The 17,985-nt window shown below is 36.9% G+C and overlaps 1 long non-coding RNA gene across 1 annotated transcript in view; it reads right to left on the minus strand.

The window, feature by feature from the left end:
• Positions 1–17,985, minus strand: part of LOC147834968 (uncharacterized) — a 722,499-nt gene that overhangs the window by 659,251 nt on the left and 45,263 nt on the right. The window lies entirely within an intron of this gene.

Raw genomic sequence — 17,985 nt, forward strand, 5'->3', positions numbered from 1 at the left:
CAAGCCTTTTGATTTTTCCCCTTTTTGCGCATCATCACCCTGGAATACGGTTCTATCTGCGGTCTGAATGATTGAGATAATGAGCTTCAAAGTTTTTGCATTCCTTTTAGCAAACAGTATGTGTAACATTTTTTTTTTTAAATAAAAAGTCTTAAAATGCAAATAACTTATAAAAACATCCCATAATCTAAATAAGTTGTCATTTAATAATAATATGTCAAGAACTCAATTTTGACAAAAATGACAGCCTGATCTCACGAGAAAACTTAAGTATTTAACGTTTTGTCAGTTTAGTGGCTAATTCGTACAAATTTGTACGGGTCCAGTCGTACGAAATTATATCATACCCAGTGGCGCAACAAGGGGGTATGCAGTATATGCGGCGCATAGGGGCGCCACACATGGGGGGGCGCCGTTGTGCCAAAACTATTTTTAAAATTATCCTTATTAAAAGTTTCAAATAAAAAAAATAAATAAATATGTTTTGTTAAAAAACATTATTTTGCATTTTAAACGAATATAATATTGTTATTGTTTAATTCAAAATCATTTAACACAATAACATGCAGTCCCACAGCCGAAAGTGTTCATGTAGATGTAACTGTTCAGATTTGCTTTTGTTTTTATCAAAATAAACTGTCAAATCATACATAATGTCAAAAGTTATAAGATTAATCTGAAAATTTGTCTTCATTTTTATTAATTAATTAATATAAAATAAGAGGGATCACACAAAATTTGAACCCGCATACCCCTCAGTAAATGTGTAGTTGCGCCCCTGATCATACCCTATATAATCATATTTGATACACAAGTTTCAAAGACCTGTATCATATAATTGTGATCAATATTGTCTTTTAAAACCTGTTGAATATAATTTGATACCTGTTTTTTGCCCTCTGGTGGATTTTCATTCCGCTGCAGGCAGTGGAAGTGCTTTTTTTTTTTTCATTTTTAAAATGGCCGCTGTCATTAAATCACTCACTCAGATTTGGCTCGAAAATCTTTGCTAATTTCAAGTTGTTACGGTAAGAATAAAATTTATATTGTTACTAATTTTATTAAATAAATATTTGCTGAATTGAAACAAAGCATAATTACTTAATAATTCATTCTTCTTTTTATAATTAAATCTTGTTAAAATGTGTGTATCAAATTTGATACTGTATGATTTTAAGGTATTTCATCTCTACAAAGTTATGGCACATTTTTTGTAATTAAAGTTTGATGATTTAATTAATTTAATTCATTACTGACATGGCTTTTTAAAATACATTTTGGGTATTTTTTTTTTACAATTTATAATCATTATGCTATATGGATCAATTTGTTATGTGTATTTTTAGATGTCAAAAAGAATAGAGGAAGAAGAGCGAAAAAAAAAGTTTCTTGAAAATCTCATTGATATAATTATGGATGGCAATTCAAGTGACATAGAGGAGTTAAGGGAAGATGATGATGGTCTCCACAGGCCATGCATGATAATAGAAGTTCAGACAGCAGTGATTGTGAAGAAGAAAGTGTAGTCCATACTAGCACAGAAGTTGAGGTCCCAACAACACAGAGGATGCAATCAGAAAGCAGTCAGTAAAGGGCAATGCAAAAAAAAAAGAATACAGATGGAAATAAATTCAATATCAAGCTCTATCTGTTGATTTTATGCATCTTTTGAGGAAGGGACAGAAAACAGGACAGACTGGTCCCTGTACATTTATTATGTAAAATGTATTTATTTCAAACAGTTTGTCACAGATGACATGCTTCTGGAAGTTGCACAACAAACAAACCTGTAGATTGTCTACATGTGTATTGTGAGAAGTGTAAGGTGCAAAGGTGTCTTTGCCTGAACAAGGCCAGAAATTACTTTCATGCTTACCACAACGACAAATAAAAGGCTGAAAAATGCAAAATTTAGAAAAAAAAACAACAGGAAAAAATTGCCTGAAATATTCTGTTTTCAAAAAGTTAAGGGCAAAGTTTGTTTTTTGTATTTACCATGAACATTGTTCAGAGCAAAAAGTTACCAAAATGCCTGATGTATCAAATATAATACATAAAAAATATTTTGGCAGATTTTTTTTTTAGTATTTTTTTAAAAGGTTTAATAAACATCTCAATTCCAAAAATTTAGAATTTTCTGCTTATTTTTTGATAATTCAGATTTTACTTAAAACGGAGGCATGGTACCTAACCCCACCCCTAAACCCAACCGTCATTGGGGGATGAGCAAATCGTACTAAATTGTACAAATTAGATCGTTCGAATTCATACGAATTAGCCACTAAATCAAAAAGTTACAAAATTGCCGTGAGACTGTGTTGGCTAGAACCTAATAATTCTAAGGTGGTGGTATGTATAGTCACATCAGAGGATAGTGGATGCCACGAGTCACTGGCATTGTTATTTTGGCGGACATGGGCTGAGTTCGGGAATGCCTGATTTAGAAGAGCAGAAGAATGTAATTAAACTAATATTTTCTCTTGCCATGTTTAAATGTCATCTGATGTAAATTCACTTTATTCAACATACCTTCACCTCTACTTCTGCTTAGGCCAGATTAGTGCAGAGCTACCTCATGTAAAACATAAACAAACTTTCAAGTATGTTTACAGCACACAGCATCCCTCTGACTGGGTTTGGAATACAGTATAAAAATGCTAATTCCTGTGGATTTGAACATTCTTCAAAACATTTGGGATAAAGTACATAGGTCAGCATAATATATAACACTTCTGGATATTTTCATACAACAATCTTACATGCTGTGACTAAAGCAATTTGTTAACTGATTATAAAATGATTAATTGTTCTCCGTAGTTGTTGTGAGAGTAACCCATGCTAATATAGCATTACAGCTTTATTCATATGCTAACAAGCATTGTGCAATACTGAAGCTACATTGTCACATGATTGTTTAGATCAGTGTTTTACAAATGACAAGTTCTGTCAGTGGTTTGGAGAAACAAGCTTATTGTGAGCCACATTGACCTCATTTTACAATGCGGAAGTGTACTCGGTTTCGGGATGGTTTTAGAACTTCCAATTCAGTTGCACATGGGTAACTGAAGGAGGTTGACAACGAAGAATCCATGTGCAGTTTATTACAAGAATGGTCAGGCAGGCTAACACAGGGACAAACAGATGCATACAGATAATCTAAAAAACAAGGTCATGAAACAGGCAGAAGTCCAGGACAGGCAGCAAGGTATTAACACAAACAATACAAAGATCAAGACCACGGCAGGATTAACAGGGAAAACTGCTTCATAATGCCTTACAAGGTAAAACAAGATTCACTATTGTGTGTGTGTGTGTTTGAGAGGCGAATATATAGTCCAGATAATCAGTATTTTACTAACTATGTGTAATTGCAATGGGGGGGATCTGGGACAGGTGTGCGAGTGTAATGCATGATGGGATATGTAGTTCTCCAGCAATCTGTATGGACTAGATCGCTGGTGATTGTGACAATATGTAATAAATGACTAGGGATAATGAACAGGGATCAAATTACTTACTCTACAAACAAGTCTATTCATGACTGTACATAAAAAGCAGAACGATGTAATAATAAAATATCAGTTTGCAATATCAAGAAGTTTAATAAGCTGTTTTTAACATCTAAAAAAAAATCAATGGAAATGAATGAAAGTCTCGAGCCAAAGTCTTGAGGCAAAAAAAAATTCAAATGGCTGTGCCAGTTAATACTGGAAGAATAGAGTCAATATGAACTGTTACGTTGGTCTGAGTGTTTTGAGGGTGAGGTAAACTGTTACAGTCAGGTTTATTATGCACACTGTGTGAACAGTTTTGAATAAGTGGTTTTAGTACTGCAAATTTAGATCTGGTTTACAAAATCTTACATATAAATAAAGATAACAGATAAAACTGTAGATTGTGCAAGAATTGTAGGCTAAATTTTGCTTGTCCCTTTGTGATGACTGAGGTATTGTCACATTGCGCAAAGGTCTTTTTTTTTTTTTTCATTTGTGTCCATGATGCATAAACAAGACTCCCATACTTCAGACTTGCCTGATGTGGGCTTCCTAAAAGTAAACTGACTATTTTATAATTCAAGCTGTAGGACAGTGCTTTGCTCTCCCATGTTGGTAAAGCATGCTCTGAGGACCATCATGCAGATGATGCGCACACAGACTGTGCATACAAAAAAAATATAAGCATGCGCAGGAAGCACTGGTTATGCGTTCAGCATGTGTAACAGTCGTGAGCACTGGCTGTACTGGTGCTCAATCAGAATGAGAAAATCATAAAGGATTATTATCCCGCCTGAATTAATAGCCTCCATGTATATTTTTTCCCCCAGAATCTTTTTAACGGAGAAAATATTTCTTCAATACATTTCTAAACATAATAGTTTTAATAACTCATTTCTAATGACTGATTTATTTTATTTTTGCCATGATGACAGGGAGTAATATTTGACTAGATATTTTTTCAAGAGACTAGTTTTCAGCTTTAGGTGACATTAAAGTCTTATCTAGGTTAATTAGGGGATTAATAGAAGTTAGGGATTAGGCAAGGTATTGTATATCAATGGTTTGTTCTGTAGATTATCTAAAAAATATATAGCTTCAAGGGGCTAATAATTTTGACCTTAAAATGGTTTTTAAAAAAATAAAAAATTGCTTTTATTCTAGCCGAAATAAAACAAATAAGACTTTCTCCAGAAAAAAAAAAAATATTATGAGACATACTGTGAAAATTTCCTTGCTCTCTTAAACATCATTTGGGAAATATAAAAAAAAAAAATAAATAAATAAATAAATAAATAGAAGGGGGGGCTAATAATTTTAACTTCAACTTTATATGCTGTTCTGAAATAACGTTGGAACCTGGGAAGCTCTATTGTTAGCCCACCCGCTCCCATTCAAATTAAACCAAAGTTACCAACTGCTACCGCATTTTATTCGGGAATTTATTCCCACACTGCAAGAAATCTGTTAAGGTCCCATGAATCAATGCAGACCTCTAGTTTAAAGTTCTTCAGTAACTGACCAGTAACCACAAACAATCAGGCATTCACTTTTTGGGATCCATTTGAAACATTCATGATGTTGTTTGTGCACTTCTGAATCTCTGTTTCCATCAAATGAATGCATTTTCAGCATGTTTGTGTATTTGCATGTGTTTTGATTTGCACAGTGCTTCTGTATTTTTTTGTTTTTAAAGTCACATCACCACCCACTGGGCCCTGGATGCAAAAAAAATGGCAATGTGCTGTCTGAAATTGACTAAAATTGCTGCACATCAACCTAGTCGCTGCGCTGATTTGGACATTACAGCAATTTAAGTCATTTTTGAAAAGTACGTTGTCGTCATGGAAATCATGAAAATCAAAACAAGTTGGCTAAATGACCTCTGAGAACCAACTTCCATGATTTTGATTGAATAATACATTGTGAACACATTCTCATGCACATACAAAATAAACAGTGCCTTATTAATCCAGCATTCCACTTGGCAAAAGACATTCAATGTCGACGACTAGCAAGCTATTTTGTGAGAAACTTGATCCGACTGAAAAACAACTTTTCCAAGGTGTTCACTATGAATGAAAGGACAGACCAGTCTGTAATTTGTCTCTAGGCCGTGGGATTACCTGTTGTGCTGTGAGGAAAGTGGTGTTCAGAAGCAGCGTGTTGATGAAGTGTGGGAGGGAGTGTAAGAGATATAGCTTAGAAGATGTGAGAAATAGGGTCAAGGATGCAGAAGGTTGGACGGTTAGAGAAGAGAGGTTTACAGACCTCAGCCTCTGTGAGAGGAGATAAAGAGCAGAGTAAAGAAGTGCGAGTGGGTGGTGGGTGTTTGGGGGCACTGACTGCTGATGCTTGCGCTGGGAGAATTCACTGGTGATAGTTTGGTGTCTTGTTTGTGGAAAAAAAAAAGCAAAGCTGTTAGAGAAATGAAGGACAGGGCTGAATGACTGGAGCGAGGAATGCGTTGAAATTTAGGTTGACAATTATTTCGCTGCAGAAAATGCTCATTTTAATCAAATAAAATTCATTCATTTTCCTTTGGCTTTATTAATCAGGGGTCACCACAGCAGAATGAACTACCAACCTCTCCAGCATATATATTTTACATAGCAGATGGCCTTCCAGCTGCAACCCAGTAGTGGAAAACACCCATGCACTCTCACATCCATACACATACACTACTGCCAATTTAGTTTATTTAATTCACCTTGAGCACCTCAAACACTTTAGCACCTGGGAATTACACTGTTGTGATATCACAACTGCATTGCATTCTGAGACATATGAGTGCTGGAGAGAACATATGAAGCAGACTTGCTCCCTCTGTCAAAATCAAGGCAATGTCCATGCAAGCTTCCCTGGTCCTTGATGAAATGGAACGCACTTTAAAATGGTGGAGGAGATAACACCAAGGGAATAAAAGATAATTTTGCGAGTGTGTGTCTAAATGTAGAGTGGAATGTAGACTTAGTCCAAAAGTTAATAACACTTCAAGAAACTGACTTGCACAGCTACAGTAGTTGTATAAAGTTCTGGGAAATTGTGGAAACAAATGTTGCAAAATTAGGATACAGTCAAAAATAATGTCAATAAATTCTATTAAATTTAATTTATTATTATTATTTTACGAAATAACTTCTACATTTCGTGTAGACATCCTTTGCGTTTAAAGCAACATAGGTCCATACCTTGGTGTATACCTGCCCAATTTGTGTCTGCAGGTTTCTTGAGGTGTCTTATGCTGTGCGGAACAGGTGGATACATTGCACTATTCAAGCGTAAATAGACACGTAAACATTTTGAGTTTACTAGCTTCATTCGCACGTGAAAATCTGCTTCATTTGGTCAAATCCTCTTCACAACAAACCTGGATTCACGTGATTGGCAGAGCTTCTATCTCTAGCTTTGTTGCTATATGGCTAACATAGGTTTTACTGAGAAAATAAATGTGTTTATGTGCTTTATGAAGGATGAAAAACAGTGTTGATTTGTTTGGAGCAGTGTCTGAGTCCTATAGATTCTTTCAGATGTGCAGCAGCTCTGTGAGCTCATAAACTCATCCAGAAACTTAACCTGGATGATGGAAGCTTTCAGCGGTGCTTCTGACTGAGCCAAGCCCAGTTTGATGAACTGTTGTCAGTGTAGGAAGGAGGATTTTCCCCCGGGACACCAACAACAGGCAGTACGTGATAGTCACGCTCCCACAAGAGCAAGCTCCTGATTGGTTAACGGGGTGCAAATGTCCGCTGAAGTTCAGATTTTCGAACTCAAGGGTTTCGCACGATTTGCGTTATTCGTGCCGCCTCATTTGCGCGTATCGCGCCGCAGGATATCTATTCGTGCCTTTGCATTGACTTAACATGTAAATCACTCATGCTTGACGCCTCTTCTGCATCTGGTGTGAACGCAGCCTTAGAGAGATTTTGTCAATGTGATTCCAGATTGATTGGATGACGGTGAGATCAGATCTGTAATAATAATAATAATAATAATTCCTTACATTTATATAGCGCTTTTCTGGGCACTCAAAGCGCTTTACACAATGGGGGGGAATCTCCTCATCCACCATCAGTGTGTAGCATCCACCTGGATGACGCTACGGCAGCCATTTTGCGCCAGACCGCACACCACACACCAGCTGATTGGTGGAGAGGAGACAGAGATGAAGCCGATTGGAATATGGGGATGGCCATGATGGACAGAGGCCAGTGGGCAGATTTGACCAGGATGCTGGGGTCAAACCCCTACTCTTTTTCGAAGGACATCCTGGGATTTTTAACGACCACAGAGAGTCTGGACCTCGGTTTAACATCTCATCCGAAAGACGGCGCTCACTGAGCAGTATAGAGTTCCCGTCACTATACTGGGGCATTAGGACCCACACAGACCTCAGGTTGGGTGCCCCCTGCTGGCCTCACTAACAACCTAGCTAGCTTTCCCATGTGGTCTTCCATCCAGGTACTGACCGGGCGCAGCCCTGCTTAGCTTCAGTGGGCGAACATTTGAGAGTTGCAGAGAGCTAGCTGCGGAGCACTGGCTCCTGTCAGACTCCTTGTCCGTACAAAAATCACTAGATTATTATGATTCATAAATATATTCTTAAAAATTAAATAGCCAAAATTAATTAATACCGATAAAATAAAGTATTAAAACTCATAATCCCTGCTGCTGACGAACAACATCAAACGATGGTGTATAAATTATAGACTATACTGATATTTCACAAATAGCTGCTTGACACTTATTATTGCAGTATATTTACGATTGACCAACAAATGATTCTCAAAACCTTCTCAAATACAATTATCACCTGTAAAAGCAGCTGCATTTTTCACATGTTGTATATTAGGTCTTAAAGACATAGAAGATGAATATTAACACCCAATTATCTTTAGCAATTTTTCTATTATACAGCCAAACGCTATAGTACATGCCATGTACAACAAACATATTAGCATATCAAATTAACAGAAAACCTTCATTCAATTTGTTTGTACAGTGAATTGTTGCTTTCTGTGTATGTGTTTCAGACTCTTATACTGTAACTCTTCGTTTCAGAGGGTAAAGCTTTTTATGGCTCAACAAAAAAGTGTTTGCTTGAGATGGTTTTTACACACATAAACAACAACAACAACAAAATCTTGGTATCTCACTTCAAACAGAAGAGACATTGATACACAAATACTTTAAGTGTCCCATCCGCTGAGCCAGAAAAGCAGCATCTGTGAACCCAAAATAAGGACACAGCTTGTTCTTTGTATTTAAAAATCATTGTTTAAAGGCCAAGGAATTTATCTTCAAAGGAAAAGTAATGCTTTACAAATATATGTAAAACCAGGATATTTAGGTCAAGTATGTTACACAAGCAGTGTTACTGATAAAATTGTATCAGTTAGATCAATTATTTTGTTTTATTTTGTGAGATATTTTCTGAAAAGGCACACCTCCATCAGTGTTGAATATATTACCATAGGACTATACACTCTCCAGTCATGTTTTTTCCCATGTGTTACTAAGGTTGAAATGTATTTGTTGTGGCCATTTGTTTAAATTTAATCACAACCCCATGTTCTAATTTTGTCATGGTTTACAACAGTGGTTCCCAACCTTTTTTTGCCTGAGACTCCCTTTTCCCCCCGGAAAATATAGTAAGGCACCCTCAACATTTAACAATATTAATCGCTCAAGCAAGTTTACAATAAGGACGACAAAAAATGTTGTTTTCAAACAAAATGTATGTTTATTACTATATCTAGAAATGCTTATGCACAAATAATAGCCTAATGTAAAATATAAAAGCAATCAACCGATTTCTCAGAGGATGACAAACTGACAAAACATTGCTGCAGCTCTGAAACAAGTTTTTTTTATGGAGAAAATAACAAAGCACTGCAGTGTTTGTGTTTGCCTGAGATAATTAGTCTCACTGAAATGTGTATATTCCATACTAGCTAAAACCGATCGATAAATTCTTGTTACGGTGCGCTTGCGGGATTCATTGGCGCGGTCACATCATGCCGCTTGTGTGCGCAAGTCACGCACCTCCATTGGAAACAACAAACTTGTGCAAACCTAAGCCCTAAGCCCCTAAAAGGCTGCCGTCATTTGCGATCTCCGGCAGTTAATCTTCTTGCAGAGCCATGAAGGATTCAACTGATTTGTTAACAAATAGGTTGCGAATCCATACCTTGGCAGTTCGCGGGTCGTTCACTGGGCCTTTCCCCTTAGCAGAGAATTTTTTCAAGGACGCCTGTTTCTTACTAATTTTGCTCCTTATGGGTTAAATTCGGGCGCTCAAGTGACCGAGATGTAAGCAAAATAATACGGTCATTTATTTCAAAATAAAAGACTTTTCAAAATAAAAGATCGTTCAGACTCTGATAAGAAAATTAAACAGAAATAATTTATTTTTTAAATTAATGATTTCTTGTATAGCCCGGTACCAACTGATCCACCAACTAGTGGTTGAGGACCACTTAGGTTGGGGATAAAATGAACTAAGGCAACATGATCATTCTCCTAATCCACTGCTAAGAAATTTTTTAAAAATGATGCAACCCCCCACAGAGCTCGCTAAGGTCCCCTTGTGAACCGCTGGTTTACATATTAATATCTCAAGGGTATATTAGTACCAAAAAAGGTACAAAAGTGTTCCTCTTAAAATATTAGGTACTAATATATACTTTTAAGGTACAAATATGCACACTTTAAGTTCAAACGGTTACCTGAAAAGGTACCAGCCCAGTGACAGCTCACATACCATTATTTCTGAGAGTGTAGTGACCAAAATCCCTCTGACTTTGAGGTCTTCAAGTATATTGGGCTTGTTTGAAATCTGCTGGTACTGTGTGTTGAAGCAGGGTTAAAACTAAACAACGAGTGGGACACTCCTGTTCAAAATGAATGGCACCTTCCTAGACTAAATTATGTCAAAAATATTGTAGATTTTTTTTTAATAATGTACACATTGCATGGGTATTCTACTACAAATTTCCATACAAAGCATAATTAATGTCATGTTAAGCCATATAAGGGTGGTGATGAGAGAATTAACTAAAAACAGAAAACCAAAATAGAAGATGTAGACCAGGGGTGGCCAACCCTGTTCCTGGAGAGTCACCTTCCTGCAGATTTCAGTTGCAACCCATATCAAACACACCTGAACCAATGAATTAAGACCTGAACACCAAGTGATAATTACAGGCAGGTGTGTTTGATATGGGTTGCAACTGAAATCTGCTGGAAGGTGGCTCTCCAGGAACAGGGTTGGCCACCCCTGATGTAGACAATTCCCTTCATTCCTTTTCTCCAGAAATGTGACACCCACTTGTTGTAGTAAACAAATCTAAGTAATTCGTTTTTAAAAGAATTAATCAATCTTCAGACATCGTTTTAGCTAAAACAACAAACTGCTCTTTGGAACCAAATTACCCAGACAGGTAAGAAAGAGAGATAAACAACAACACAAGCTTGCCTTTACTCTCTAACTAACCACAAACAGGCATGACCATGTGTCAAACAATCTAGCATTTCATGTGCCACCCTCTTCCTACAGCTTCCCATGCTTCTACAAGAATTAACAAGATAAAAGGTGAAAACACCTATTAATTGCCAATACGAGTCTCAGAGAAGTAAAGAGACATAGAAAAAAGAGAGACACTACCTTATAGAAGAAGGCTACAACAGTGTTTTCACATCAAAGCCCCACAAACCACAAGGTATGCAAACTAATGGCAATACAAATAAGTACAATTTACAAAACTCTACACTCAGTGTTTGGAATAGACAGGTGCAGGAGCCAAGAGATCCTTCTCAAGCCGTGTTCTCTGTGCTCGTTTGTTGCAGCACACTCATTACAAGCATCAGGTGGGCTAATTAAATGCAAGTCAAGCAGTGCGAGGAAAAGAGAGACGCAGTTTCTCAAAACCAAGAATGCAGAGGATGGGCTTGTGTTCTTGTGAAGACCATTTTTGCCAAGTTACCTTGGAAGAATCAATTTGGAAGACTGCAAAAACACAGAGCGCATCCTGTGACAAATGAGATGCTCCAAACTTCCTGTTGATCACATGACCTTCACAAGTTAACAGAAAATAGTTTAAACCATGCGACACCCCTGGCTTACATAACAGGCTTTACATTTTGTTAGAAATCCCCAACATCCAACAATTTGAATGCCATTTTCACAGCAAGTTGTAGAGGATTGTTCTCCACAGGACATACTGTGGACACCTTCATTCATTAATTAGTTTTCCTCCACTTTTCTGTGGCCGGGTCACAGTGGCAGCAGACTCAGGAAAGAACCCCAGACTTCCCTCTCCCCAGACACTTCTACCAGCTCCTCCGGGGAGATCCCAAGGCGTTCCCAGGCCAGTCGAGAGACATAGTCCCTCCAACGTGTCCTGGGTCTTCCCCGAGGTCTCCTCCAAGCGGGACATGCCTAGAACACCTCCCTAGGTAGGCATCTAGGAGGCATCCGAAACAGATGCATGAGCCACCTCAGCTGACTTCTCTCGATGTGGAGGAGGAGCGGCTCTCAGAGCTTTTCACCCTATCGAAAAGGATGCGTCCTGTTACCCAGCAAAGGATACTCATTTTTGCTGCTTGTATCCGAGATCTTGTCCTTTCCATCATGACCCAAAGCTCATGACCATAGGTGAGAGTAGGAATGTAGATTGACTGGTAAATCGAGAGCCTTCCCTTTTGGCTCAGCTCCTTCTTTACCACAACAGACCGGTACATTGACAGTGCGGCTGCACCCATGCGCCTATCAACCCTTCCCTCACTCGTGAACAAAACTCCAAGATACTTCATATATAATGACAATGAGAACAAGGCATCACCTTGTATTTATTCAAACCACTGCCTCCCATAAACCAGGAGAGGGACAGACAAAATCTGTAGCCGACATCATTCCGTACCACTAAACAGTGCACTATTTGAGGGAACGGCCATTTCAAGTGGTGTCCAAAACATTCTGAAATGCACTCCATCATTCATGTTATCTTCTTGACCCAGGGTTGTAGCAATGCTCAGTTGTTTTATTAATATAAAAATGTAATTTAGGAAGAAGAAAACAGCAGTTGCTTAAGGTCTTCACTTTCTAAATAATGACAAGCATTGATTGTGGAGCACAAAGACCATATGGGCATCCTATAGAAAGCCTGACAGTTTTACTAGAAGCACTGTGGTACGATAAAAGTTAAAAGGGGTCAAAAGGGCCGTGCAGTGCTGTGACAAATGCTCATGTTATTTTATATCTGCTCTCTCACACTGTTCTAAGACATCCTTGCTGATAATGTAAGAAGAACTGCATTATTCATGAAATGTGTTGAGATTATAAGAGGAAGCCATTTTCACTGATACAGCTGTGTTCTGTTGACACATGGAAATGTACAGCACTAACAACAGGGAATATTAAACACCTCATAAGGTTGCGGACAGATGATCCATGGTACACATTTTCTATTCCTAAGAGAAAGGAGTAGATTGTAGGTGTTGCATTCATCTTTGCAAGTTCCTAAAATAAAATCTTTGTTACTCTCCTGGGGTTTTAATGAGCACAATCTGCCTGCAGTTATTTTGGCCTTTTCTGTCAACTGTAACGGAGCAATGTGATAAACCAAAACAATATAACACCTGGAAGGTTTATTTCAAATAAAGCTTTCACTTAATGTGAAAACATCACTGCTGTAATTTGAAATAATCATACACTATAGTTTAGAACATTATACTCACATGTGCCCGCTGAAAGCCTCCATCATCCAGGTTAAGTTTCTGGATGAGTTTATGAGCTCACAGAGCTGGATGCACCTCTGATCTAGTGGACTCAGACACAGCCCTGAACATATTGATACTGTTTTTCAGCCTTCATAAAGCACATAAACACTGTTATTTTCTTAATAAAATCCATGTTAGCCATTTAGCAACGAAGCTAGAGTCGGCGGGCAGACAGAACCCTGCCCATCACGCGAATCCGCGTCTGTTCTGAAGTGAATTTGACATGATTCGCATGTCAAATTCACTTCAGAACAGACACGGATTCGCGCAAAGAGAATTTGACACATGAATGAAGCGGGGTTTGATGCACGAACGAAGCAAGTAAACTCAAATGTTCGCGTCTGGTGTGAACACAGCATCAGAAACAGAAATTATATATTATAATATTATATTATATATATATATATATATATATATATATATATATATATATATGTATGTATGTATGTATGTATGTATATGACTTCTTTAAGCAGTATTAATTATTAAGTCCAATCTTACTCTTTTGGGAAGAATGTCTGAAACTCCTCTGAAATAATCCAGTGTGTTTTATCTGTCTTTATTTATGCAGGTAATCCCAAATTGCCTCTACAATAGTTTTTGACTGCTATGATAACAGTTAATGGCTATAATAGTCTTGTTCAGTCTGTTATTGTCAGTGTTTAATCAGCTGTCTTTCTATCTAAATATAATTCCAATGCATTAGCATTGGGTTTGATACTATTATTATAATAAATGAAACCATTCACAATTTTGTGCTTGTCTTGTGTCTAATTGCTAAAAAGTACACATTCACAAAAAAATTATCCACAGTAATTTAGTCTTTAGTTTTTTTTTTGTTTTTTTTTGTAATTAAAAATTCTAAAATCAAAATTAAAAAAAGAAAAAAAAAACAAATTGCTTTAAGTGAAATAAATTAAAAACATGCTCACACACACAATCTTTCAACAAATTATTTCAAATAAATAAAATATCAGTAGCAAAACAATCAGTCATTTTTAGGGAAGCATTATATATTATATTATATTATATTATATTATATTATATTATATTATATTATATTATATTATATTATATTATATTACATTACATTATATTATATTATATTATATTACATTATATTATTCATTTTATTCTAGGGTCGACACAGTGGAATGGACCGCCAAGTTATCCAGCATATGTTTTATGCAGGGGATCCCCTTCCAGCTGCAGCTGTGGTACAGGTGAATTGGGTAAGCTAAAATTGTCCATAGTGTAGGCGTGTGAATGAGTGTGTATGGATGTTTCCCAGAGATGGGTTGCGGCTGGAAGAGCATGCGCTGCGTAAAACATGTGCTGGATAAGTTGGCGGCTCATTCCACTGTGGCGACCCCAGATTAATAAAGGGACTAAGCCGAAAAGAAAATGAATGAATGAATGAATGAACTCACCTATATTGCATGTCTTTGGACTTGAGGGGGAAACTGGAGCACCCAGAGGAAATCCTTGCGAAAACGGGAGGAACATGCAAACTCCACACAGAAATGCCAACTGACCCAGCCGAGGCTCAAACCAGCGACCTTCTTGATATAAGGCGACAGCACTACCCACCGAATCACCTACATTATATTATATTATATTATATTATATTATATTATATTATATTATATTATATTATATTATATTATATTATATTCCCGACTCCAGTTCTATGACATGCGATTACAACCTTTCAAGTTGCATAAAAATGTTGGGAAGGTCACGTGCAACATAAATAATCAGCACAAAAACAATCTCCCTCCCATATCCAAATTGCCAGCCTGAACTGTAGATGAAACGCTTAAAACTTATTAACATTGCTTTTAAGACAGCTGTCATTGCCGTGACATTGCGTAGGCCTCATTCCCAGAATCTTGAATATGGTTATATCATTGATTACTGTGCATTCTTTTCTATTTACTTGGAGAAAAATGTCTGCAGTTGTTCAAATGCCATACCTGTTCATTTAGTTTAACTTGTATTTAACATTCTCCTACTTGGAGCATTCCTTTATGAAATGAACGTATTAAATGAAACATTTCATTGAAATTCCACTCTTTGAGCATGTCGAATACCTGAGCTTTTTGTTCAGAAGAATGAGAAAGACTTGACTGTGACTAAAACCGGTTTATTAACTTAGACAGCTCATCAACTTTAGATTTTTCTTTTGAATGCAAGTTATAAAGGTCAAATGTGGACTGATTTACCGCTGATTATTGTTCCTTTTTTATAACACTTAAAGAAGAGAGATCCTTTAAAAATGAATATGGCATGATTTGGGGTAATTCATTGTGCATACATATCTTGATAACAGAAGGTCACTTAACTCTTTTACGTAAAATGCATCAGATTAAAGACCATAATTGTATGACTAGCTTGCCTTAGTCAAGCTTTACAATGACTCTGTGCAGTGAATTTATAATAAAGAATTATTGGGAACCTTATAATAAAACATAGGCATATAATATACTCACACACTTTTAATTTTAGGTCAAATTTGCTCCCCATTTTTTATTGAAGTGTATTTATGTAAAGATGAGTGCTATCTGGTTAAAATAATTACAGTTTACATTTGCACAACAGTTAATGCATTTCTCAAAACAATTAGTCATTTGTGCACATCCTAGTAGCAGTTTCTCATTCCTTCCAACACATTCCAGATGCTTTTGGACATGCATCAATTTTTTTCATACAACTCTCTGCTATTTATAACATTATCATTTGCTTTTGTCATGTCAGTCAAAATGAACTAAACTTGTAAATGCTAAACAGTCATTCCAAATAAAACTAATAGTCCTCATTTCATTACCTGAGTCATTACATACAAAAATGATGAACTAGTTGTCAAAATCTGTCTAGCAAGTTTTATTTAAAAAAATATATATATTTATTTTTCTGAAAAAGTCTTCTAAATTGAACAATTTGATGAATGATTTACAGACCTGTGTTGTAGGTTCAGTTCCAATATGTTCTGCAATATAGTTTACAGTTGTGCCCAGTTTTACCCAAAGGAAGCTTATGCTTGTTGTAAATAAGGGTGTGTTTATTCTTTTGCACAATGGTGTGAATAAATTAGAATTGCAACGAGCAAATGCAGTAAAAATGTGAAACATACATATTCAGTGTCTTGTACTCAGATACCTCACTAAATGCAGTGATATCCAACTTTACTGTAGTTTTCAAATGGCTGTGCAAATAGTATACAGTGCTGTCTTGAGCATTTTCAGGAAGTGTCACCAACATCTGACTTTTTTGCATTATAAAAAATGTACAGAGTAAACTGACATGATGAAAACATGACAAAGCCATTTGACTATCTTGTTCATAAACAATGGTGTCAGGACTTTTCATTTTGATGACACTGACACTTTGACATAAAAACTTGCTTTTGGGGAATGAACTATCCATTTTGAGCAAGTTATGCGCTTTTGCAGGTTATCAGTTTTGCAGTTTGTACTAATTGTTTTGAGAAATACATTAACTGTAGTGCAGAAATGCAATAGTGTTGTGAGAAACGCATCAAAGCGACTGAGAAAAACTAAATCATGAATCAAGTTAAATGTATTGCCACATTCTCACCACTACATTCCTGTTTAGTCATTTTTGTATAATATGATATGATATCAAAAATAAAAAATGTTTCTAAAATGACCCATGATCACCAGTTCACAACTGATAAATCAAATTAAAAAAATGAAAAGCCACGGATTTATATAATCAACCCATTTTTTTTATATTGTATTTGCATTCTTTATTTATTCACTTATTCACTTATTTATTAACTTATTTACTTACTTATTTGAAATGAATTAGGCTGCTTGCCGTCACGTCACCCACTAGTCCAGTTGTCTCCCGTGTGAGTTTAGAGTGTGCCTCATATAATAAAATATTGTGTGTTCTGAAGGTTGGAATGACGAGAATGTTAGGGTGCTTTCACACCTAAACTTTTGTTTCGGAACCTGTCTTGTTTGCCCAGTTAGCGCGGTTTGTTTGGCATATGTGAAACCACCAATCGCTCTCGGATCCGCACCAAATCAATCGCTCTGAGATCGCTTGAATGAGGTGGTCTCGGCTCGACTGAAACAAACTCTGGAGCGGATTGATTGTAGTGAGAAAGCAATCCGATCTGAGCTCGGTTATATCACAGTGTTTTATGGATTTGTAATAGGCATACGGCTATATGAAGAGAGAATTATGAGTAGGGCGGGAAGTTTTGCAAGTCTCCGGATGCCCGCAAACGAATGATAATCTCCCGTAATCCTCAAATAGGCTACGTCGCACACCCTTCTCACCCCTCCCCACCGCATCTCTCTTCACTCTTCAGACACGTCGCGCGCACCTTGTCAAACACCACCAGACCACCACCTCTCCTGACAGCTGAGCGGGACTCTGCAAAATAAACCCTGACACTATGACCAATGTGAGGAAAGTTTACTCACACGTGACTTGTTTTAGCTCTTTTGGTCCGATTAGAAACTTTGCAGTGTGAAAGCGAACTGCACCAAGAGCAAAGAGCAACAATGTAACAATTTTAATCCCTGTTCCGGAACAACTGAATCGATTCACAGGTGTGAAAGCACCCTTAGTAACTAAGGACAGCAAGAGTTTTCAGTTTTGAAAATCCCCCCATTAATTAATCGACCTAATTCTGTGCCCCTACAGGTTCTAGTTGCATCCATCCTCATTGAAACTC

The sequence above is a fragment of the Danio rerio genome, chromosome 10 (assembly GCF_052040795.2).
Source record: "Danio rerio strain M-AB ecotype USA chromosome 10, GRCz13ab, whole genome shotgun sequence".
Classification (NCBI taxonomy): domain Eukaryota; kingdom Metazoa; phylum Chordata; class Actinopteri; order Cypriniformes; family Danionidae; genus Danio; species Danio rerio.